At 45.5% G+C, this 24,106-nt stretch overlaps 1 long non-coding RNA gene across 1 annotated transcript; it reads left to right on the top strand.

Moving 5' to 3' along the window:
• The first annotated feature begins 18,118 nt into the window (after positions 1-18,118).
• LOC142861939 (uncharacterized) lies at positions 18,119-23,749 on the top strand. Its single transcript, XR_012913052.1, has 3 exons — positions 18,119-18,299; positions 18,634-18,712; positions 23,554-23,749. It is a non-coding gene; the product is annotated as an uncharacterized LOC142861939 (long non-coding RNA).
• The last annotated feature ends 357 nt before the right edge of the window (positions 23,750-24,106 follow it).

Raw genomic sequence — 24,106 nt, 5'->3', positions numbered from 1 at the left:
TTGTTCTTCAGTTCAAAATGAGTTTTCATTTTTTGGATTTTAGCTACAACTGTCAGAGGGTGTCAAGGTAACCTTTCAACTGCAAATACCTTAAACAACGAATTATCTTAACATGAATAGAGTTTTAGAGTAGGCAGAAAAGAGGAGTAGCAGGAGAGACATTTTAATTCTACAGTGGTATGTGGACCATTTGAGCTCTGAATTTTCCTTGACATAATTTGCCCTTCTGCAAAATCCTGTGCACAAGAATTGGCTATAACTAGCTGGAGCCATAAGACCCTGGCATTCCTTTGCACCTTTTCATTTACAAAAATATTTGCAGGCCAGGCGCGGTGGCTCACGCCTGTAATCCTAGCTCTCTGGGAGGCCGAGGCGGGCGGATTGCTCGAGGTCAGGAGTTCGAAACCAGCCTGAGCAAGAGCAAGACCCCGTCTCTACTATAAATGCAAAGAAATTAATTGGCCAACTGATATATATAGAAAAAAATTAGCCGGGCATCGTGGCACATGCCTGTAGTCCCTGCTACTCGGGAGGCTGAGGCAGTAGGATCGCTTGAGCCCAGGAGTTTGAAGTTGCTGTGAGCTAGGCTGATGCCACGGCACTCACTCTAGCCTGGACAACAAAGCGAGACTCTGTCTCAAAAAAAAAAAAAAAATATTTGCAAATAGAGGCACCACAAACCAACTGGGATTCCTGAAAGGGGTCATTCTCCATGTCTTTCCAAATTTTTAAAGATTTTTTTCCATTTTTATTTAAGAGAAGCAATGAAACTATAGGGTTGGTTGTCATAGATCACAGTGTGCTGATTGCGGGTGGGTTAATCAATATTTCACCACCGATTGGTCCCACCCTCTTACATGTCTCAGTTTCTCTCTTTGCGAGTCTAGTACCTAAGAAGGGGTTCAAAATGCACACTGATCAGCCCTTGTATGTGTTTCCCGGATTAATTTGTTGTGGGGTTCCCTATAGGGCCACTCATGCCTCAGGGAATTGCCCCAGGCAACTCCCACTCAGGACCGTGGTCAGGCAGGGCTGCCTTTTGGCTGTGAGGAGTAAAATGTCCCGTGTCTTCAGAGATGGGAAACGCAGTCTCCCATTTATCTACAAATAAGGCAGCTAAGTTTCCTCTTTCACAAATGCACAGAAATGCCAATCCAAAGACATTTTAAGATGAAAAGACAATGGAGAAGACCCTTTAGAATGCACCTCCAACTCTTAAACTGGGATCCCAAACACCAATTCATAGGAAAAGAACCAGCTCAGAGTGAAACAAGACCATCAACCAAAATCTGGAGGTCCTGGAACTCAGGAGGACTTACCAGTTCCACCAAAGGAGAAGCTCAGAGCTGGAGAGCCAAAAAGGGCCTTGCCAGTACCTGGTGCTGAGTTCGGGCTACTCCTTCGGTTGTCCTGAGTCTTCTCTGAAACCATGTCTGGACACCAATCTTGTCAACAAAAAAGAAGCCATACTCTGTAAAATAATTTTAGAGGGAATTATTGTGAGCCAAATTTGAGGACCATGATCCTGAGCCATGCCAAAAAACCTGGAGCAAGTGGACTGACTGTGATTGGGTTACACTTTTTTATACACTTTTGGGAGACGGCAGTTACAGGTAGAGTCAGAAATCAATACATGGAAGGAAGGCATATATCAGCTTGGCCTGAAAAGGTGAGCGGGGCTTACAGGTTATAGGTACAATTAGAGATTCTTTGACAAGTAAGTGCTTAAAGCCATGAACCTTTGTCTAAAGACTTAGAATGTTTTAAGGCAAGGAAGTCTGTTAATCAGCGACAAGCCATTGGACATATATTTGTTGTATAAACTGGGGACCTGAAGGTGTGCCTTGCATAGCCTTAGGCCTGTTAATGGGTTACAAAGGATGTCTTCAAGAAATGAGGGGGGCTTGATGAGGCATGTCTGAGCTCCCTCTCAGGCAGGCAATTTAGTTTAGGATACCCCCTTGCCCAACAGGGGTTCCATTCAGTCGGTTGGGGAGAGCCTTAAGATTTTATTGTGGTTCACTGAAGTTTTGGCTTCAATAGCTACAGGATCTGTGTGATCCTGTGGGACCAAGTGCACTTTCCTGGATGCAACTGTCTCCAATGTCAGCACACAGAGAGCGATTACTAAGGGAAGCAAGGAAACCAGCAAATTAAACCCTTGCTTCCTAACAAATACAATGTGAAAAGGAAAACAGGAGCCACCTAAACAATGAGATGTGTCCAAAACAAAGCCATGGGGGGTGAGGAGAAGAAAACACTATAAAGTTGTCTCACACACATTTTATCTGAATTTTATCAATTTCCAAGACTTCAGTGTACCCTTTACCTTTAGTCATTCAACCTACTAAACAAGTCATCTCATTGTTGCCCCATTAGATGTAACAGTGGAAACTCTTTTGATGGTGATAAAAGAAAGAAAAAGGAGTCACCTCAGGAGAGGAAAGTGTTCAGAGTAAACACCTGGAGCCTAATGGTAAGAAGTGGTGATACTTTGTCACTTGCCTTAACCCTTTTCAAAGATTCATCAAATCAGAACATGGAAATTCAGGTAATTAATGAATGCAACCTTTCTCACTAAAAAACCAGAAATGTTTCTTTATAAAAAAAGAACAGAAATCAATGATATCTTATTATTCACCCATTTAGGTCAGCCTCTTGGCCATTGTTCTCCAGTGGCTTCTGCTTTCTGCAACATGAAAAAGGAAGTCATTATAGTTTCCTCCCTGACATTATTTGTAAGTACTGCACTACAGGACACGTTTCAAGTAAGAACATTCTGGATTGCAGATTGAGGTATCTAGATTATTTTAACAACCTCTGTCTCCTCCAAGGCTCATCTCCTGCATTTTCCAGTAGATTTTTCTTCCCTATTTTATTTTTTTCATTGCATGATGTAAAGAGCTGTTTGATGCAACCCCTTGCCCTAAAAGACTCCTCTGGAGATGTCTGATGTGAAATGCATGAAAATGCTTTTTAAAAAGCTATTTTGAGGCCGGGCGTGGTGGCTCACACCTGTAATCCTAGCACTCTGGGAGGCCGAGGCAGGCGGATTGCTCAAGATCAGGAGTTCAAAACCGGCCTGAGCAAGAGCGAGACCCCGTCTCTACTATAAATAGAAAGAAATTAATTGGCCAACTAATATATATAGAACAAATTAGCCAGGCATGGTGGCGCATGCCTGTAGTCCCAGCTACTTGGGAGGCTGAGGCAGGAGGATCCCTTGAGTCTAGGAGTTTGAGGTTGCTGTGAGCTAGGCTGATGCCACAGCACTCACTCTAGCCTGGGCAACAAAGCAAGACTCTGTCCTCCAAAAAGAAAAAAAAAGCTATTTTGCTTTTATTGCTGTCATAATAAAAAAATTATCACCACATTCCATAATTACAAAATTAGTATTTTAGGAAATTAATGTTTTTCAAATGATGAAGATTTTCTTTACATTTCACAAGTCAAGGTACAAAAATTAATGTTGACATATTGCTTTTCACTTTACAAAGCACTTGGTAACATATATTGGCAGCCAAAAGCAAGTGTAAACATAAAAAGGAATACATTAGGATTCTATTAGTAATCCCAAATAAAAGTATTTGCACACTTTTACTTGGTCAAATTTCCTATTTCTTGCCCCAAACAATCACTTGTCAATCAGTTGACCTAAAGCAGAGGGGGGAAAAGCTGGCAGAAATCATCAGTGCTCCTTCAAGAGATGAAAACTATGAGTGTCTAAAAAACTATAATTAATTTAAAATATACATTATTAACTATAGATTCACACTCAGCACAGACCTGACATCAATATATTCCCAATTATCTTGAGACATCTTGTTTCATTGCTTTACTTCACAGAGTTTTCTGGTAGCACAGTTGTTTTTCCATTTTGAATGAAAATTTAACATTATCTACCAAGTATTAATAATTAGTTTTTCTCATTTTTTCACCCCTACTCTAATCCCTCAACACGATAAAAACACTTGAATACCCCGCCCCATATATACCTTCTAGGAGAATGTGTGTTTGTACTTTTCAGGATAAAGAAAACTTAGTCCATATTGTTCTGAGAATCTTCCCAAGGCTACAGCAACACAAAGTAACCTGAGCCAGGATAACTTACTTTGCCTTTTACTTTTGTAATCTGGGTTAGCAGCCAGCGGGTACTTGGTACAGGGACACTACAATGACATGTTTTAAGGGTCTACATGTCAAATGAAAATTTCCTCTATCTTCCATCTGCTTAGTAAAAAATAGATGGATATAGATGATAGTGGATAGACGGACAGGTAGATAATAGGTACAATAAGCCACAAGATTTCTCACCAATGACATCTTCCTAATCTGGCATTACTATGTAACCCAGGTCTCATGAATTAACCCAAAGTCTATAACATTATAATGTTAGCTCACATTTTTTAATCATTAAAAAGAGCCCAGGTACTGGGCTAACTTAGTCATGTGTTACTTTAATCCTCACAGCAGCCTTATAAAGTGGGTATAGCTATTTGTCTTGTTTTGCAGATGAACAACTAAGTTTTACTTAGGTTACATATATAACTCACTCAAGTCACACACCAGACAGGTAAGTGGTAGACCTGGGATTTGAACTCAGCTCTGTTTCACTCTAATGACAGCTCTGTTTCACTCTAATGACTGTGCTTCTAACCTCTTAACAATGTTACTGCCCCTTACTACACAAGCATTTGCTATCATAGAAAATATTTTAGGACACTAAAATCATCACTGATTCAGCTATGTTTCCAGAATAAAAGGAAAGCTGGTAGCCTTTAGGAGCTCTGTCTAACCATGAGATTTGGGCACTATGAATTGTTGCCTATTACTTTTGAGTGGCTCCAGATGGAATCATTTATTGTCAGGGGTTAGTGGCATTGTCTTACTCCAATCATATGACCATCAATTAAGTGAAAAACAGATGTGCTCAGTAAGTCACTCCTTAAAGATTTCTCAAGACCTAACTTCCAATTTGTATTCAAGATCACTGGACATAACAGAAATCTACCTTGTATCAAATATTTTACAAATATTTGACAGCACATGGTCCTGGAAAAGGTATAAGCTTTGGATTAAAGTTGAATTCAAGCCCAGGTGGCATCATTTACTAGGGCTGAACATCTGACAAGTCGTAGTTTATATCTTTGAATCACAGTTTTCTTGTTTACCAATGAAGACTGCAAGGCCTATGTGAGAGGTTTAAAGGATTAATATATATATGTAAATTGTCTGACAAAAGCTATGGCATTTACTAGGTAGTCCAATGTAATTTCTTCTGTCTCCCTGTGTTTTAAAACGCTACCCTTAGAAAGAATACCTGCCACTTCTGGAAGTTTCCATAGTCATTTTCCAAGCATTATCTTACTTAGGTAAGGCAGCTATTAATTTCCTTGTTTCACTAACAAGAGATAAAACAACCTGCTCACATTTGTACATAGTACAAGTGAGACCCAATCTGATTTCAAGACAGTAAAGGGTTTGTTCTTCAGGGAGCTATTCCCATACAGAATAAAATTGCCATGGGAAAATTTAAATACAACAGATAACCTCCCAGGGTGAAAATCAAGTCAGTTAGAAGTAAAATATTGCCAATTTTCTTATCAACACATGAATAAGAGCAGAGGTTAGGAACCCGGAGAATATTTCAATTCTGACTTCAGGGAAAAATTTAGATGTCTACTAATTTTTTGCTACTATAACTGTTCTTACTATATTGTATATGCACTGTGATGAATGTGATGAATGATGGATACAGCCAGAACTCTCCTACTCCAAATCAATCATGCATCTGTAGGAACAATGAGCTAAAAAAAATACTTAGATGTCATGGTTCCTGTTTTGTTTTCATGCCTTTTCTTGTTTTTAAAGTCTTAGACCTGTGAACCTAAGAATCTACAGAGCCCAATATCCAAAGTCTAGAAAGTCACATTTTATTGGTTTTAGTTGCTGTTTTTAAAAACAGCATAAATCAGTGTGCACTGGCATCAAAATCAACCAGACTAAGACTTGAGAAAATTCTCCTTTTATCTTTTTGATAGTCCCATTCTATAGCTTTCCTGATTTTAAGTACAATACTTTTAGTCTTGAAAAATGTTACAATTTTCTAGCTCCATAAAATTTTCAACAGGAAACATAAGTAAATTACATCATCCATTGTAGTTCTTTCTCATTTTACCCAAGGAAGCCCTATTGTCGATTTCCATGTCATTAGTTTGCACATGCTTTTTTAAAAACATATAAAAACACTAAATTAAAACCAAAGGCAAAGCAACAGAAAAAGTTATTGTTTTCAAAATTAAAGATTCTCCTCCTCTAAATCATCCCTTTGCCTCTTTCGTGATCAGAAAAATCGACAGCAATGATACAAGATTTCACAGGGATTTCCTTCTGAACAAACTAGTTATTACCCTCGACAAAAGAGAATGTTCACACCACTTCTCAATAAATCAAAGAGAATATGCCATTCACAATTGTTCAGTGTACTAAAGCAATATAAAATAAAGCAATAGACTAAAATACAGTCAGTTCTCCACTCACCTGTTTCTCCTGCTTGGCACAACAAGGATTCATAATTAGAAACTTCGGAATCTAGGACAGTGCAATTCAATTCAGGTTCCACCTTGTGTCTTCTGCTCTGTGTACTGCAGAAAGTCAACTAACAAGACAACAGAGGCTTGAATGGTCCTTCAACATCCATCTCTTGTCAAGAAAGACCTCAATGGCAATACAGTACCAATCTGGAATATTCTATCTCCATAGCATAATGCTCTATTGAGCCCTTGAGGTAAAAATGAGCCAGGGACGTAGGTCAGCCAACCTAATGAGGAGCTTTCAAATGCAGCAGAGCTCAGAAGGATGGAAGCTTCCAGAGAATTGGAACTATGGGTCCCTAGAGATAAAGTTACTTCACAAAATAATTGAAATGTATTTGAATCTCCTATATTTGGATCATAATGTGTGATGACATAAAAAAAAAAGGGGGGGGCATTGCTGAAGGGGTGAGAGCCAGGGATGGAGTTTAGGGACAGCAGCACTGGGTGACCGCTCACTGGGCTGTTCAGCATAAAGAAAATCCACACTGGGGAACAAAGGGGACCTGGCAGGGGCAGTGGGGCCCTCTTGTCCCCAGGGCTCCAGGCCCTGCTTCAGCTCACTCTACTGTGGCTCGGATGTCTCTGAAGGCCGAGGGCTGCTTCTTGCCGGCTCCCACCCGGAGCTGTGAGTCCACGCCTGGCTGACATCCCACTCCGTGTTGTCAGGATCCTGGGAGCTCAGGGTCTTCTCGCTCTGCACTCTAAAGGCAAGGACTCATTTGAAGGGAACTCTCAGGTATTTTGAAATGTTCAGTACATTCTCATTGACACTTGCCACCCTGCTGTGCCACAGATGTCAGGGCTTCTTCCTCCTGTCTGCCTGAAACTCTGTGCCCTGTGATCCAATACCCATGCCCTCCCTCTGCCATGCCCCAGTCTGTCATCACCATCATCAAGCTACTGTCCTTCTATGAGGTCGCCTTTGCAGATTCATCACATAAAGTGACATCATGCTGCATTTGCCTTTCTGAGGGGATGGATATGTTAATTACATTTATGTTACCATTCCATGTAGTGCACACGTATATAAACTTAACATTGTACCCCATATATCTATATACGCAATTATGACTCGGCTATTACAACTAATATCAGTAAAACCATGAAAAATAAAATAGACGCAGGAAGCATGGCTGGACCACCCCACATACTTGCTCTTGCTGCTTCAGCTGTCCATGTTACCTGGCAACACTTTGTTTACCTGTCTGCAGCAGATCTTTTGGGCTGGCAGATACAACACATTGTTAATATAAAGTTGGGAAGTCTCCTAGTGAGCCCCTCCTGGCCCTGACCCTCCACAGAGGGAAAGGTCAAGGTCGTCCTGTCTGACTTCTCAGCCTGACAGTTGGCTTCCCTGGAGGTGTCCTGGGAAGGGGTGTCTCCTCCTTGCCCTTCCCCATGGCTGCTGGTGCCATGGGTGGAAGGGAGGCCATGGGGCCATGCTGGGGGGCTGTGCTGGGATCGGGACTCTTCTGCAGGCTGGGTAGAGGACTGGCAGTCACTATGGCTTTCCCGGTCACCTGTGGCATCTCTTACTCTTTGATCCAAATGTCCCTCATAATTTCAGGAAGGGTGGCCTCTCTTGGATGTCAACGGTCAGGGCCTTCTTCAAAAATGTTTTCAATTCTTCACAAAACTGATGTCTCATACGTTAATGGGTGATGTTACTTTTAAGTTCCTCCCAGTTTTCACCATCAAATGGAAGACTCCGGGCTGTCATGGGGTAGAGGACAACACCCAGGCTCCACATGTCCACCTCCTGTCCCATGTATTCCTCACCCAGGAACATTTCTGGGGCACAAAACAAGGAGTCCCACAGCAGAAGGTGTCCAGCTTCTTCCCCTCACTAAGTGTCATGGCAAAGCCAAAGTAAGCTATTGTGATGTTCTCCTTCTCATCAAGTAGAATGTTGGGGCTTCAGGTCCCCGTGGACGATGTGGTTGTCGTGGCAGCACTGCACGGCAGCCAGGGTCTGTGGGGATTTGGCTTGGGCCTTCTCCTCCTTCAGGCCATGGTGTCTCACTATATGCCGGGAAAGGTCCCTACCACTCTGCGTACTCTGTTACTAAACAGAGCATGTCTTCATTCCCAGTGACATCCGGAAGCTTAAGGATGTTCAGATATTCAGATGATTCAGGGCCCTAGCGGCTTTGACCTCCATAGCCACGCTTTCCAGGCTGGGGATGGTCCGCTTGGACATGATTTTGATGGCCACCTGGGTCCCGGTAGGAAAGTGCTGGGTCCGCCTCACCTTGCCAATGGTGCCCGAGCCAATCGTCTTGAGGATCTTATAATTGTTAAGCACCTCAGTGGATGAATTGGAGGCCACGACCTGCTCTATGGTCACCTCCAACCATATATGCTAACTCTACTCCAACTATGCTAACTAACTAATGAACACTACCAACTATGCTAACTAGGCTAAGAGTACTAGCTATACTACTCTGACAATACTAACCATACTAACTTTATGAACTACTTTAGTAATACTAATAAATAATCTAAATAGCCCAACAATGCTAACACTACAAAGAAACAATACTGAGTATACTCTCCTTACACTAATAAAAATCAATATTAGCTGTGGTATGCTAACACTAATAACAAACAATGCTAACTATAGTTTGGTAACAACACTAACAAACAGTACTAACTATCCTCTGCTAACACAACTAACAAGCAATGCTAACTATACTAGCTACACTAACAATGCTAATCAATAAGGAAAAAGCAGTCTCGCTACAGCCAAACTCCACAGGTCACCAAACAGCAGCTTTCTGGGCAGTAAGGACGAAATCCTAGGCCCAGCCACGGGCTCATACAGGTGCTACTAGCTGGGTAACAATGGCGCCTTATGAGGTCAGAGGAAGCAATGGGCCAATCACAGCTGGGCATAAGCCACAGTAGGTTTTTTTCCTTTTTTGGTCGCAAGAACATTTTCCTCTTTAAAGACAACAAGTGTTTTTTGTTCACATGGTTATAGGGATTGATATTTAGTGTATTAGAAATTGAAACCTGTAAAAGGCTTCAGGGACCTTTCCATTTATTGTTTGAAAATCTGTAAAAACTTTAGGTTTCTAAAGACCTCATAATGTCTATACTTGAAATATTCAATTTCTTTTTCTTTAAATTCTGGTTGGTGTCAGGGTGATGCTACAGCAGAGCTGACATTATGATCCTCCATTAAGTGACAGTGCTGGGCAGTAAGAAGTGGGTCAGGGCCAGCTCTGCATCTCTGGACCCAGGCAGCCTGGCCCAGCATGAGGGACAGTAAATGACGACACCACGACCCAACACTGGGCTGCAGGTCGAGCAGGGCTGACTCGGGATGGCTCCACCCCAGGCGCAGCGAGAGGTTCCATGAAGGCACGGACTGGAACTGTTTTGGCTCCTGTCCTGGCCTCCTTGGCCTGGAGTTGGATGAGCACTGTTGGGCAGGGCCTGGGGAGCCCTGCACACCTGGAACCTGGGTGCCAGGGTGGAGTCCCTTCCACGGCCACACCAGCGCATCGGCGTCCTTGCTGGTCCTTGGTTTCTCTTGGTCCAGAGGGATAACATTGCCCCTGTGGGGCAGATTTAGGGATGGACTAGGGCAGCAGGACCACCAACTGAAGGCCCACTGTGTGCCAGGCCCTGAGCTCAGGCCCAGCACTGAGTGTGCCCACAGGACACATTTCCTGGGCCCTGACAGCAGCCCACTGTGCGGCCTCAGCTCCACCATACTGGTCTCCCGGCCATGCTGCAATTATGCTCCTGCCCGCGGTACAGCCCTTGACTATTTGCTAAGGACACTTTGGCCACCCCTCATTTGCTAAATGCATGCAGAGCTAGGCCCCATCATCCACATTTTAGGGGGCTTGGAGGGGAGCAGCCTCAACACCCACAGGCAGAACGGCAGGAACAGCAGAGGAAGGCTCAGACCTGGGGCTTTCCACTCTGAACTCTGATGTGTGCAGGTGGTGCTGAGAACAGCCATGCCCCGGCTCAGGAAGGCCAACCCCTCCTGGAGGCCACTTGGAGCTGCACAGGCCAGGGCCCTGGTATCAAGCCCTGGGCTGGGCTCTGGAGAACCTCTGCTGCATTGGACAGATGGCTGCTGTGAGCTGAACGCGCAGCAAACCTGAGATGTCCACAAGGCGCAGACTCTCTGCAAGTCCATTTCATTTTCAAACCCTGGCAAACTTACCCAGAGCAGCATCAGAGCCTGGCTCTGGGCTGAAAATGTCACGTGCTGGGAAATCAGAGACGGCTCGCTGGGACTGCCACCGGCAGCTGAGGAGGGACTCGGGGTGCAAGGTCTTCCTGACTTCCATCTGGGCCGGGAACACTCACCTAGAGAGGAGGGAGGGAGGGAGATGGTGTGGCCAGGCTTGTGGGCCACCATGCCCAGTCCCAGGAGACCCCAAACTCCAGAACGAGAGCAGGCCCCACGAGGCTGCCTGGGCTGAGAATGCCCCCTGCGCCCACGTGCCTTCCATGCAGGGTCCCAGGGCGGCCCAGAGCTTGGAGATGGAGCCACAGTTGATAAAAGCCAGGGATAAATTACACAGAAGAGAGGGTCATTCTGAATCGCGGGGAGTTTCAGATCAGAATTTCAGTGTTTGTTCTAGAGCGTTGCATCCAGGGGCACGGCAGACAGGCCAGGCCACTAATGCGTGTCCTCCTGTCCCTGTCAGCAGGGGCCAAAGGCACATGGACTCTGCACGTTAGGAGGGCACCGGTTCTCCCCTAATACAGTGAGTGTCATTTCAGCAACAGCAGAGTGCTGTCCACGTGCCCTGAGGCAGGAAAGGAGAGGTTCCCATGAAACCATAAAGCTGCGCCATTTGTCAGAACGAGGATAGTGGTATTTAATTCTAGCAGGTCAGTGGTTTTTAAAAAGCAGCCTGTATTGACTTACTTATTTCTGGCAGTTCCTGTCCAGGGCTGTCACGGGATGGAGATGGGGTTGAAAGTGCTATGCACGACTTGGGAGAGGAATTATAATAAAAGTCGAAATCAGCAACTAGTTCTGCTAAGTAATTAGTTTCTAGGATTAATGATGGTAAATTGCAACTTTCTTTGCTATGGTGACCTAGGGCTGAAATTGCATTTCCAGTTCAGAAAGAGGCCATTTCGGGAGCTGGGCTCTTTTATGACGATTCCTGTTCCTGTTTGAGCTTGCGGAGGACTCAGATTTCTAAAAGGTTGAAGGGCATGGAGGAGGTGGGTTAAATCCTTCCTCAGGAGCTGGTGTGAGTTTGAATCAGAAAAGTGGATAAGCCCCCTAAGAGGGGCACAAGAAGCCACCTCCCTGCTCCCTGGAGCCTCACAGGGTTCTCTAAAGACCACTCGAGCCCTCTCATTCTGTACCTCATTAGACAGGTTAGAGCTTCTGTCTCCCAAAGCGACAATCACTTTGGAGCCTGTGGCCTCCTGGAAGCTGGTCTGGGTGGGTGGACATGACGGGTCACGATCCTGTAAGGGACACCAACTGCTATCTGGGGAGGCAGCCAACGCAGTTGATTGAGCGCCCACTGTGTGCCAGGGCACAATGTTACCCGTTTCACAGGTGAGAACACTGAGGCTCAAAGCCTAAATGCCTTACTGGAATGTGGCAGAGCTGGGTCCGAGCCTAGGGGGATCAGCCTTTGCCGACCAGTGTTCTTACACTGAATAAGCTGCTCCTCCCAACAGCAGCCCAGAGACCTAAATTCATTGTCCAGGCTTGCTGGGCTGCGGATTTTGTGGATTTGGGCTTCTGCCGTAGCCACAATCTCTTCTTTGTTCAAGAATTTGGTTAATTAATCTTGCAGCAAAGAGAGAAGGATCCATTTTGTTTTCTTGTCATTTGATCAGAACGAGTCCACATGACCAAAATGTGAACTCACACAGCCCGGGTAGTGAAGGCCCCCAGGACCCAGCCTGCCCAGATTTCCCCTAGAGGGTCCCCCAAACCACCCCAAAACCTCCCCAGGCTGCAGGCCTTCCTGCTCCCTCTGCTGCATCCCCCCAGCCTGCTCCGCAGAGCCCAGCTGCGTCCACCCTTCAGGCCCAAGGCCACCTCGTCCAGCTGGAAGGCTGCCCGCCACCCTCTCAGTGGGCACCAGCGCTCTCTGCCTCCCACAGCTCTGGTTTCTAGCAGGATGTGAACTCCTGGACAGCAGGGAGGGGGTCTCACTCCTCCTGGAGCCCCACAGCTCCCAGGGCTGAGGCCAATGCAGAGCCTTAGGTGACTGGGCCTCCGTCAGTCCCAACTCACCCAGGGCCCCCGCTGCGAGAGCACGGCTCGCTCCCATGGGTGCCAGTAGATAAGGGGCCCCGAAGCATCCTTAGAGCAAGTTGGAAATCTTCTAACCGGTGACAGTAAAGACAGACTCACTGGTAATGAAGTGGGAGGCTCCCTCTGGTGAAAATTAACACAACGCTCCTCTCTAGCAGCCACCCGTCTGGGTTGAGCGTTTGCTACTTACGGGTCCACAGTGTAGACAGAGGCCACACCGCAAACCTGGGGGCAGCCAGCAACCCGTCAGCCGAAGTTCTGGAGGTGATAACACATGAAGTGCTGCTTCCTATTAATAGAAGGGAGAGGGTTATTGGTTATCAAATTTAAAACCCTTTAACATTAGCTTCCAAGGAGTGGCCTAGTTCAGAAAAGAAAAACCAAAAGGTGGAGGTGAGGAGGGCGGGGCGTGCGACCGCACAGAGCGTGGTAGGGAAAGGCTTCGGTGTGACCAGGGACCACTTGGGCAAAGACCTGAAGGAGACGAGGGGCAAATAGTGGGGCTATCTAGGGCTCTCCCGGGGGCGGGGGGGGGGGGGATGACAGGCGCCAAGGCAAGGTCCTAGGGTGGGGTCGTGCCCGGAGTGTGCAGGGAACAGGGAGGAGGCGACCGTGTCCTGGAGCACGGTGAGTGGGAGACAGAGTGCAGTGACGGTGCTGGAAAGGCAGTGAGGGCCAGAGCACAGAGGGCCTGGCAGGTCCCTGTGCGTCACTCTGAAGGAGATGTGAAGCCTCTGGGAGCTCTCTGAGCAGGGGGAGTTGCGTCACTCTGAAGGAGATGTGAAGCCTCTGGGAGCTCTCTGAGCAGGGGGAGTGACAGAATCTGATTTATGACTCTTCTTGAGGGACTCTTCTCAAAAATAATTTAATCCTTATGATCGGGGTGGGCTAGGTTATGCTATAGTGACAAACAATTCCCAAATCTTAATGCTTGAACGCTACCCATTTCTTTCTCATTCACCCTCGTATGCAGCAAGGGTTCCTGGGGTCTATGCTCATCGTATTCACCCAGAGACACAGGCCGATGAGGCCTCCACCTCCACAGGTGCGTAGGAGCAGGCGGGTGGCCCACCGTGCGTGGGCCCTTACTGCCTCCACCCGGAAGTGACGTCACTCCCACTCCCATCTCGCTGGCCGGAGCTAGTAGCAAGGTTGTTTCTGTTTGGAGACTCCATGAATAATGTTGCTGGGAACATTCTAATAGATAGCTTTCCTGAACATGTGTAGCCGTTTCTCTTGGGCATGGGTCTAGGAGTGGATTTCCTGGGTCACAGGGCACCTGTATATTTGTTCAATACTGCTAGGCAACTTTCTAATGTGATGGTACCTCTTTTCTTGACATTTAGCAGCAAACACTTGCATTACAGGTGACTGGTAAAAGTGTCCCCTGCATGCATGGAGAGTGAGGGAGCAGAGAGACAGGGAATAAGAAAGGGGATGAAGCTGGGTGCGGTGGCTCATGCCTGTAATCCTAGCACTCTGGGAGGCCGAGGCAGGCAGATGGCTCAAGGTCAAGAGTTCGAAACCAGCCTGAGTGAGACCCCATCTCTACTAAAAATAGAAAGAAATCAGCTGGACAACTAAAAATATATAGAAAAAAATTAGCCAGGCATGGTGGCGCATACCTGTAGTCCCAACTACTTGGGAGACTGAGGCAGGAGGATGGCTTGAGCCCAGGAGCTTGAGGTTGCTGTGAGCTAGGTTGACGCCATGACACTCTAGCCCAGGCAACGGAGTGAGACTCTGACTTAAGAAAGAAAGAAAGAAAGAAAGAAAGAAAGAAAGAAAGAAAGAAAGAAAGAAAGAAAGAAAGAAAGAAAGGCATGACCAGGCTATGAGCACTGTAGATATGTTGGGTCACAGAGTCACAGTGTGGCTCTATGGAGAAGGATGTTATCAAGGAAGAAAATTGTCACATCTAAGATAATATGGACCAGTCGTCTGAATTATGACTTCAGAGCTGAAAGGAATCAGTGTCAACTAGAAGTTAGTAAATAAAGGGAAGTAGATTTTTCTAGGCAGCATTCTGTGAAGGGTAGGTCCTCCCTTGGTGGAGTCATTGTATGTCCAGGGTGCGTCCTCAGCTCGATAGGACCAGAGCTCAGTTTTACCTGCGTCCCCAGCTGTGGCCATTCCTGTAGTACTGACTGCTCACATTCTATCTGGCGTATAAGCCAAGCGGCAGTTGTTCATTCACAAATGGAATTCCTACACTCACCATCTGGGCATCCAACCTGAGCAGAGTATCAGGTGAACAAAATGATGCTGAGCTTGGGAGTCTGGCTTCAGAATGTAGGGTTTGACTCTCCCTTCTCTTTTTCTTTTCTTTTATGTTCTTACCTATGACAACACGTTGAACTCAGACTGTGTGTTCTTGTGTGACATCTCACCTGACCAGGACACATCCTGCAGCAGCTTTTCCCACGAATGTTCCGTGAGTCCGCAGGGCTGCATCCAGTCAGCCTGGGAAACACTGCGCGCTCTCTTCCTGTCTCACAAAATCTCAGTGCACATTAGCATCGAAGGCTCTGATAAGTCCTACTGCCCCTCCCCCAATCTGTTTAACTGTGCTGTGTTCTCCAAACTTGACCCACAGAACCCCTGCCATTTAAGTTTTTATAAGGTATAACATATATATTCTGCAGAATACAAAAAAAACAACAACAAAAAAACCCTTTGGAAAGCATTAATCTAAAAAAGTATCTCTGTGGCACTGTCTAGTTTTGCAAACTGCACTCATTAGTGAATATTAGTGAAATACAGTTAGTGATTTGAGACTGCCATTAAAAATGATTAAAATGGAATAGAATAGAAAATATCAGAGTGCATCACATGGAGTGATGTTTTATGAAATGTTCTTTTCCATTATACTTATATAATGTGTTTATGTAAAAGGTCACGACATAAAATGTACCCCTTATGGGGGTCGAAATCAGAAAAGGAGACTCAAAAGAGCACCTTGGTTCCCTAAACATCTAAATAAAACTCTGGCTAGTGTGTTCTTCCCCCTCCCTCTTGCCTCGCTCCTCATCCAGGGCTCACATCCCTGTCCTTTCCCTGCTCTGCACGCACAGAGGTGGGGCAGTCTGCACACCGCATCCTGCCTCCCGGGCCTGCTGTCTCCATGTCTGCCCTCCCCCTCCTGCTCTAGCAGACAGACAGGGCTTTGCTGAAGCCTTTTGGCCATCTGGCCTCGGGAAAGTCACTTTAACTCCCCAATCCTCCATTTCCTCATTTGTAAAATGATAATCAATTTTTCCTGTTAGCGTTGTTTGTGATGATTGAATGCAATAATGTAGAGAAAGCACCAGAACATTAAGGACCGAATACTTTCCCCACACGCACAGTGTCAGGGTGCCCTCTGGATCCTGGCTCTCTTTAGGAGCACTGCCATCAGTGACAACCTGAAGCCATTCTGGGCAGGTGACTGCTGGGAAGATGCCAGTCTCTGTTTATCTAATGGTGACTCCCCTTACTTTCAATCTTGGAGGGTTAAGTTTTCAGCCTGGTCCCCCCATCCTCTCAGGGCACCCTACTGCTGACTCTGCCCCCATGTCCATCCATTGCCTACAGGCTCTTAAGAATCCTGAGGTCCAAACATTGGGCTACTGAGGGACACAAGTCTCAAACAGGCCCAGGGGCTCCTTGAAGGTCATGGAAGTGTTATCAGTGGGGCCAGCCCAGGTTCCAGGGCTGTAGACTCCAAGCCCAGCAGTCCCCAACAAGGAGCCTGCAGGCTCTCAGGTCCACTGTGCCACTGTCAGCAGTGGGTGACCCAGGCGACAAGAAGGCGCTGTCTGTGCATCCAGAGCAGAGGTGGGAATCAGCCTCTTGCTCCAAGGGACCTCAACAGTGATTCCTTATTAAGGAGAAAAACTCTTCATTGTTAGTGACCTTAAGGGGTCAACTGATTTTCTTTCCAAACTGCCCTTGGGAACTGAGCCCAAACAAAGTGAAGAGGTGTCAGTAAAAAACACCTGTCTTTCTGAGGCTTCGAAGGGGAGTTTGGCAGTTTGGGCGACCCTCAGCGGGACCGCAGGGTGGCAGCGTACTCCTGAGCACCCCCCCACCTGAGAGGCAGGATGGGCCCCGCGACCAGGCCCTGCCTGGCGCCCCTCGCCGCCCAGCCTGGGCGCATCACCCGGCAGGCGGGCGGGCAGGGCTGGGCCCTTTTGTTCCTATCACCTGGACCCCAGCTCCAGACCGCTGCGGCTGGCCAGGGCTTTTATTACGAAAGGAGCTCCCCCTCCCGCACTTTCGGGGAAATGGGGAGGCTGGGCCGGGACGTGTGGCAGGGACTTTGAAAAGTCTGCAAAGGTCCCGGTAGACCCCAGAGGCTCGCAGATCCCCGCAGATCCCGCGGGCGTTCCCCACCTGCGGAGCATCAGGGCGACCATCGCTCCTTTGGGAGTCGGCGCGGGGCGGCTCGGCGGCAGGGACCGTGTGGACCTCCAGCCCGGGAGCCCCGCCCAAGCAGCGCATCCTCAGGAACCGGTGCGCCGCGGCGGGCGCCGGGGGCGGCTGGGGTGGGGCGGCGGGATGAGTCTGGGAGCCCGCTGAGCGCGCCCGCCGGGGAGCCGGCCGCCGCCGGGGAGGACAGGTAGGAACTGCCGGGGTGGGGGAGGGGCGGGGGGCGCGCGCGAGCGGCTGGCGGTTGGGGCGGCCACCGGACAGGTGGCCTCGAGCAGCGCGCACCCGCCGTGGACTCGCGGAGCCTGGGCGACCTCACGGGGCTGGAGTCGTGCCCGGAAAGTTGCATGGGGCGGAGGCGGCTTTCATTTCTGTCCCCGCACTCGTGCTACTCTCCGCAAATTTCTTGCAATGTGGGGCAGGGAGAGGGGAGAATTCCCTGGGGCACCCAAGGCAGCCTCCTGTGGCTCATGAAAGGACTCGCACCTCGGAAAAAGGCAGGGCTCCCTGATGTATTATTTACTGCTGAAAGGAGAAAAGTGGAGCCCTGTGCAGGGCTCCCTGGGTAGAGGGACGGATGGCCAGCACTGTGTGGCCTGTCAGCGCCAGGCCAGCGATCAGGAGCAGCAGTGCAGGGTAGGCAGTGGCACGGGCGGAATCCATGCTGGCCCGAGGTCTGGCAGACGGCTCCTGGCGTGCAGAGCTGGCCAGAGGGGCCGAGCAGAGGCCCCGTTGCTGGCTGGAGGCCGGAGGCAGAGCTGACCAGCTCTTAGAGCCTGGTGTGTCATACGAGGAGTGGTAGGTCACGTGGCCTAAATGTGGGGCGTGGTGGGGGCAGGTGCCAGGCCACACTCCCTGATAGGCTGGTTGTCTCCGCAGGTCCGCGATGGATGGGTCACTTGGATCGCTACTGCTGTGGCTTGGAGCCTGAGCCCTCAGACCTCTGTGTGGAAGAAAGGCTCCGAGAGAAATGCCAGAACCTACCAAGAAAAAGGATTGGGAGACATTATTAACGATGCAATCTACTAAAGGTTGTTATCTCTAAGTGGTAGCATTATTAATGACTTTTCTTCATTTGGTCGTTTTTTAAAAAAGGAAAAAAGTATGCCCCCTATCACCTCTGTTAATGCTCTTTGATGAGTAGTGCGAACTGTCACCTGGTATTTATTTTCAGGAACCCGTAATTGCAGCTAATCAAGCATTTATCTTGCATTTACAAGCTCTAGCTGCAGGTACATTTTTAGCCATCCTCAGTAAAGAAACATAATTGCGGTAGAAACTATAGAAATGAACATAAGAAAAAGTAAAAGATGAGCATCATCACTTATTACTTAAGCACTGCTATCTTTTTTTCTGCCCACACAGAGATCAGGAAGAGAAAACAACATCCTAAGTAGAATTTATGAAGCTGTTGGCAAGAATCTCAAAAACACCGTGGTATATGGTATGGTGATAGAGTGAGACCCTGTCTCTAAAACAAAAAAAAAAAACAAAAAAACTGATCCAGTTCACCAATTTTATTCAACCAACAAAATTCTATATTATTTAATTTGTGAATCTCAAGGCCCAAATCAAATATTATTTTCTTTTCTGAAATATTTTTTTTCTATTTAAAGGATAAAAGAGTTTCCTTATCTAGATCAATCTGACCTGCCCTTGCTGTTCAGAACATTTTTGGTAGAACATTCGAAAATTTTTAGACTCAATTGTAATCTGAGTGACCATCAAGTGCAGCCCTCCTATTTTATTGAGACCAAGTGACTTAGTTAGGGGAGTAAGTGGCAGAGCTGGAAACACAATCCACAATCTCTTGATTATACCATCACTCTTTCTGTAAATATTAGTGGTTCTCAAATGAACAGTTGTTTTTCTTCAAACCACGCACATTCCCACTTAGCAATCCCACCCTTGTGGCTCTCTTATGTTCCCTCTCCCAGTTGAGAAACATATTGTAATCTTCCATTTCTTAAATCAAAATTTAAAATCCAGAATTTACTCTGGTGGTCTCTGAATCAAAAAATTAAGCCACTAGCTGTTAGGAACTAATCTATTCCATTTTCCAAATTCTCTTATTTTTCTGCAAAAAAATAGGTGTGCAAGAAATAACTTGGCCATCTGCCTGTCACTCCTAAACAAATTAGATCATGCCTATAGGACAGGGGCTAAAGATGAAAGTTGCAGTCACTTGCCAGTGTCTGGGAAGCTCCAGGGACAGGATGGCAGATTTTGTTCAGACCCTCGCATCTCATGAGACTGACACAGAAGACATGGAATTATGTCTACCAAGAGTGGAAGAAAACCCAGTGTGATCTGGGTAGAAGAGTGGAAGAAAACCCAGTGTGATCACACTTTTACCCAGTGTGATCTGGGTAAAATGGCTTTGAATCTTTAATTGCAAAGCCTGTAGAAATTAAATCCCTACTCAAAAGCCAGCAAATTCCTGGACTATATATATTTTCATGGACCCATTTCCTTTTGACCTCTTGCTTGTATAAATCACCTTAGATAGTGAACTGTAAAACTGGAACTCTAACATCTAGTTAAAGTGTGAGGGTAAAATGAAAATATTTTCATACAAAGACTGAATAAGTTTATCCCATATTAGTTAGGTAGGCAAAATGCTATAATAACCCCCAACTTTCAGTGGTTTATCTCAGAAAACACAATAAAAATACAATAAAAACAATAAAAGTATATCTTTGGCTCACACAAAAGTCCAATGCATGTGTCCTGGTTAGGGAACTTTCCTAAGCAGCTAGTCTCCACACAGTGACTGCAGGACCCAAGATTCTTTCATCTTGTAGACCTGTTGCTCCCCTAGATCTTCTCCATTGAGTAGGCAGAGGGGCAAAAACTATGGGGGATCACTCATCAGAGGGTTTTAAGGGCCAAGTCTGAAAGTGACACATAATGAAACTTGTGGGGTGCAGCCAAAGTGGTACTTACAGTGAACATGTAGACTTACATGTATTTACTAGAGAATAAAAAAAAATATGAAACATAAGTAAGCTAAGCATTCAATTCAAGAAGCTAGAAAAAATATGGACAATACAAAGAATAAAAATGAAATAAACACTAAGAGCAGAAAAAAATTAAACGGAAACAAATGAATGACATAAAGATCAAAACACTTAACGCTGATTCTTTGAAAACACTAACAAAATACCCAATTTGGAGTGAATATCCCTCCTTATATGTGTCTGTATCAGTTGGCTCTTTCCACAATGTTATTGTAGAACAAACCACTTGAAAATTTGGTAGCTTATCAAAAATAACTTGTTCTCATAGATTCGTAAGTTGGCTGATCTTGGCTGGGCCTTCTCGTGTGTCTGGGGATTGGCTGATCTAGACTGAGCTCATCTGGGGTACTTCAGTTTGGCTTCATGGTCTCTTACCCTTCTCCTGGCATAGCAGGATAACCCAGGAATGTTTCTCTTTGGCTGTGGTAGTGGTTCAAGAAAGCAAACAAAATTCCATAAGGGCACGTAAGACTTGCAGCCAGCATACTGTGACCTCTGCTTTGGTCTATCAGCCAAAGCAAATCATACAGCCAAATCAAGGAGTGAAAGGAACTGCAAAGTCATGTGGCAAAGGGTATGAATATAGGGAAGGATGAAGAACTGGGCTCTGTCTCCCGACATCTTTCATACTCCTAATGTCTGTTGGAGCCTCCACGGTTTATGTGATCTGGGTAAAATGGCTCTTTGAATCTTTAATTGCAAAGCCTGTAGAAATTAAATCTCTACTCAAAAGCCAGCAAATTCCTGGACTATATATATTTTCATGGTCCCGTTTGCTTTTGGCCTCTTGCTTGCATAAATCACCCCAGATAGTGAAACTCAGGTCTCTTTTTATTTCACAAACATAATCCACTTACACAAAGCATATATGAGCGAGGAGAATTTATTAAAGCACTGACTGTGGGTCATATTGAAGGCAAAGTAAACTTACAAGTACACAATACACAGTATTTGCTTCTCATTTAGACTTCTTTGAATCTTATAGGTTGGACAGATTGGACAGATTTCAAAAGTTACTACAAACTATAGTAATCAAAATGTGTGGTACTGGCATAGGGATAGATATATAGCTGGATGGAATAGAATTGGGAGTCCACAAATAAACCATTCATCTATGATCAATTGATTTTTGACAAGGGTGTCATGACCATTTAGTGGGAAAATAGTATTTTTAACAAATGGTGCTGGGGAAACTGGATAGCCACATGCAAAAGAATGAAACTGGACCCCTACTCCACACCATGTACAAAAATCCACTGAAAATACATCAAAGACCTAAATATAAGAAGTAAAACTATGAAACTTTTAGAAGGAAACATAGATATAAATCTTCCTGACCTTGGATTAGGCAATATTTCTTAAATATGGTACCAAAAACACAATCAACCAAAGAAAAAATAGGAGAATTGAACTTTGTCAAAATTGAAATCTAGAAAGTGAGAAGACAACTCATAGAATGGGAGAAAATATTTGCAAATCATAGGACCTGAAAAGGGTATAGTATCCAGAATAAAGAAAGAACTATTACAACTGAACAACAAAAGACAAACAACCTAATATATATTTCTCCTAAGAAGATAACAAATGGACAATAAGCACATGAAAAGACCATTAGTTATTAAAGAAATACAAATCAAAACCACAATGAGGCCGGGCGCGGTGGCTCACTCCTGTAATCCTAGCTCTCTGGGAGGCTAAGGAGGGTGGATCATTTGAGCTCAGGAGTTCGAGACCAACCTGAGCAAGAGCGAGACCCCATCTCTACTATAAATAGAAAGAAATTAATTGGCCAACTAATATATATAGAAAAAAAATTTAGCCAGGCATGGTGGCGCATGCCTGTAGTCCCAGCTGCTCGGGAGGCTGAGGCAGGAGGATCGCCTGAGCCCAGGAGTTTGAGGTTGCTGTGAGCTAGGCTGACGCCACAGCACTCACTCTAGCCTGGGCAACAAAGTGAGACTCTGTCTCAAAAAAAAAAAAAAAAACACACCACAATGAGATACCACATCACATCCACTAGGATGGCTATAAATAAAAAAAAAGAAAAACAAATGTAGGCAAGGGTGTGGAGAAATTAGAACCCTCATACTTTGTTGATGAGACTGCAAAAAGCACTAAAACACTAATCCATACTACGACACGGATAAACCTGGAAAACATTATGCCAAGTAAAAGAAGCCATTCACAAAAGACCACATATTATATGCTCACATTAATATGAAATGTCCAGAATAGGCAAATCCATAGAGACAGAAAGTAGACTAGTGGTTTTCAGGGGCTGGGGGTTGGGAAGAATGGAGATCAGCTGCTTAATAGGCACGGAGTTTTTCTGAGGGGGTGATGAAATGTTCTGGAATTATGTAATGGTGATGGCTGCGTATTGGTAGTGTATCAACTGCCATTGACTTGTACATTTTCAAACAATTAAAATGGTAAATCTTGTGTTATGTAAGTTTTACCTCATTTAAAGCACTGAGTTCAGAAAGTTGATGTAACGTTGGTGAAACCAAGGGCCATTTGGCATGACCGTGGTATTTTTTCCTTCATTTAATATTAATAAACGTTTAATGAGTATTTTAATGTGCTAGGTAGTGGAACATATGTTAATAAGATGTCATCATGACAGCTGCACCCTAAAATCTTGAGTCTGGGGGTGCAGAAATGGACTATGAGATAATTAAATTGCATGTGGTAAAAGTTATAACAGAACTGAGTAAAACTTGATCTAAAAGCACAGAAAGAAAATGAGAATAACTTGTGTGTGGGGGGGAGGGTGGGGGGAGTTGAGAACAGCTTTCTAGAGGGAATATTTGGACTTAATTTTGAAGGAGAACATTTTGCTGAGTGAGTGAAGAGAATCCAGAGAGTGGGTCAGCAGTGTAAAGAACATGTGCAGAGTGAGATATGAAAAAACAAGCCTTATTCCAAGACCGAATGTCCCAATCACCACGCATGCCTTAAGGATTCGTAGAGTCAGACTCCTCCCAGTCCAGACCAAACCAGACACAAATCCAGGACCTCCCAACGGATCTCCAGCAGGAGAAAGGGAGTTTAAGTCTTGTGTGATTTTACAAAGCTCGTTAGATCGGTAGCTAACATATCCAAGTCATAGATTGCATACAATGATGTATGTATTGCCCACTAGACTAAGTTATAATGTCAACAACGATAAAATAGGAAATGAAGCTTAAATCCAGTAGATGGCAGTAGCTACAAAGCTACTTGGATACTTTATCTTTTTTTTTTTTTTTTTTTTGTCTTTCAGGCAGCATTCATAGGTTACAGCTGCCCACCTTCCCGGGTGCTGGGCCCATCATCACCCTTTGCCCCATGGAATCCTTTCACCCAGAACCTGCAATGCTAACTCCTGTTTTTGAGCGCTTGGGAACCCATAATTACAAATTGGGAAGCAAAGGTCATCTCAAGGTGAAATGTTCATTAAAAACAGAACCTTCCCCATACTACTAAGTGAAGTATCTCAAGAATGGAAAAACAAGCACCACATATACTCACCAGCAAACTGGTATTAACTGAGCAGCACCTAAGTGGTCACATAGGAACTACAGTAATAGGGTATTGGGCAGGTGGGAGGGGAGAGGGGGGCGGGTATATACATACATAATGAGTGAGATGTGCACCATCTGGGGCATGGTCATGATGGAGACTCAGACTTGTGGGGGGAGGGGGGAAAGGGCATTTATTGAAACCTTAAAATTTGTACCCCCATAATATGCCAAAAGAAAAAAAAAAGAAAAAAACCCCAGAACCTTATAAATCTAGTCCCCACTTACACCTCCCTTTGGCTTAACACTGGCATC

This window comes from Microcebus murinus, chromosome 1 (genome assembly GCF_040939455.1).
Source record: "Microcebus murinus isolate Inina chromosome 1, M.murinus_Inina_mat1.0, whole genome shotgun sequence".
In the NCBI taxonomy this organism is placed as follows: Eukaryota; Metazoa; Chordata; class Mammalia; order Primates; family Cheirogaleidae; genus Microcebus; species Microcebus murinus.
The sequence above is the reverse complement of the archived record's forward strand: the minus strand, read 5'-3'. Positions and strand labels throughout refer to the sequence as shown.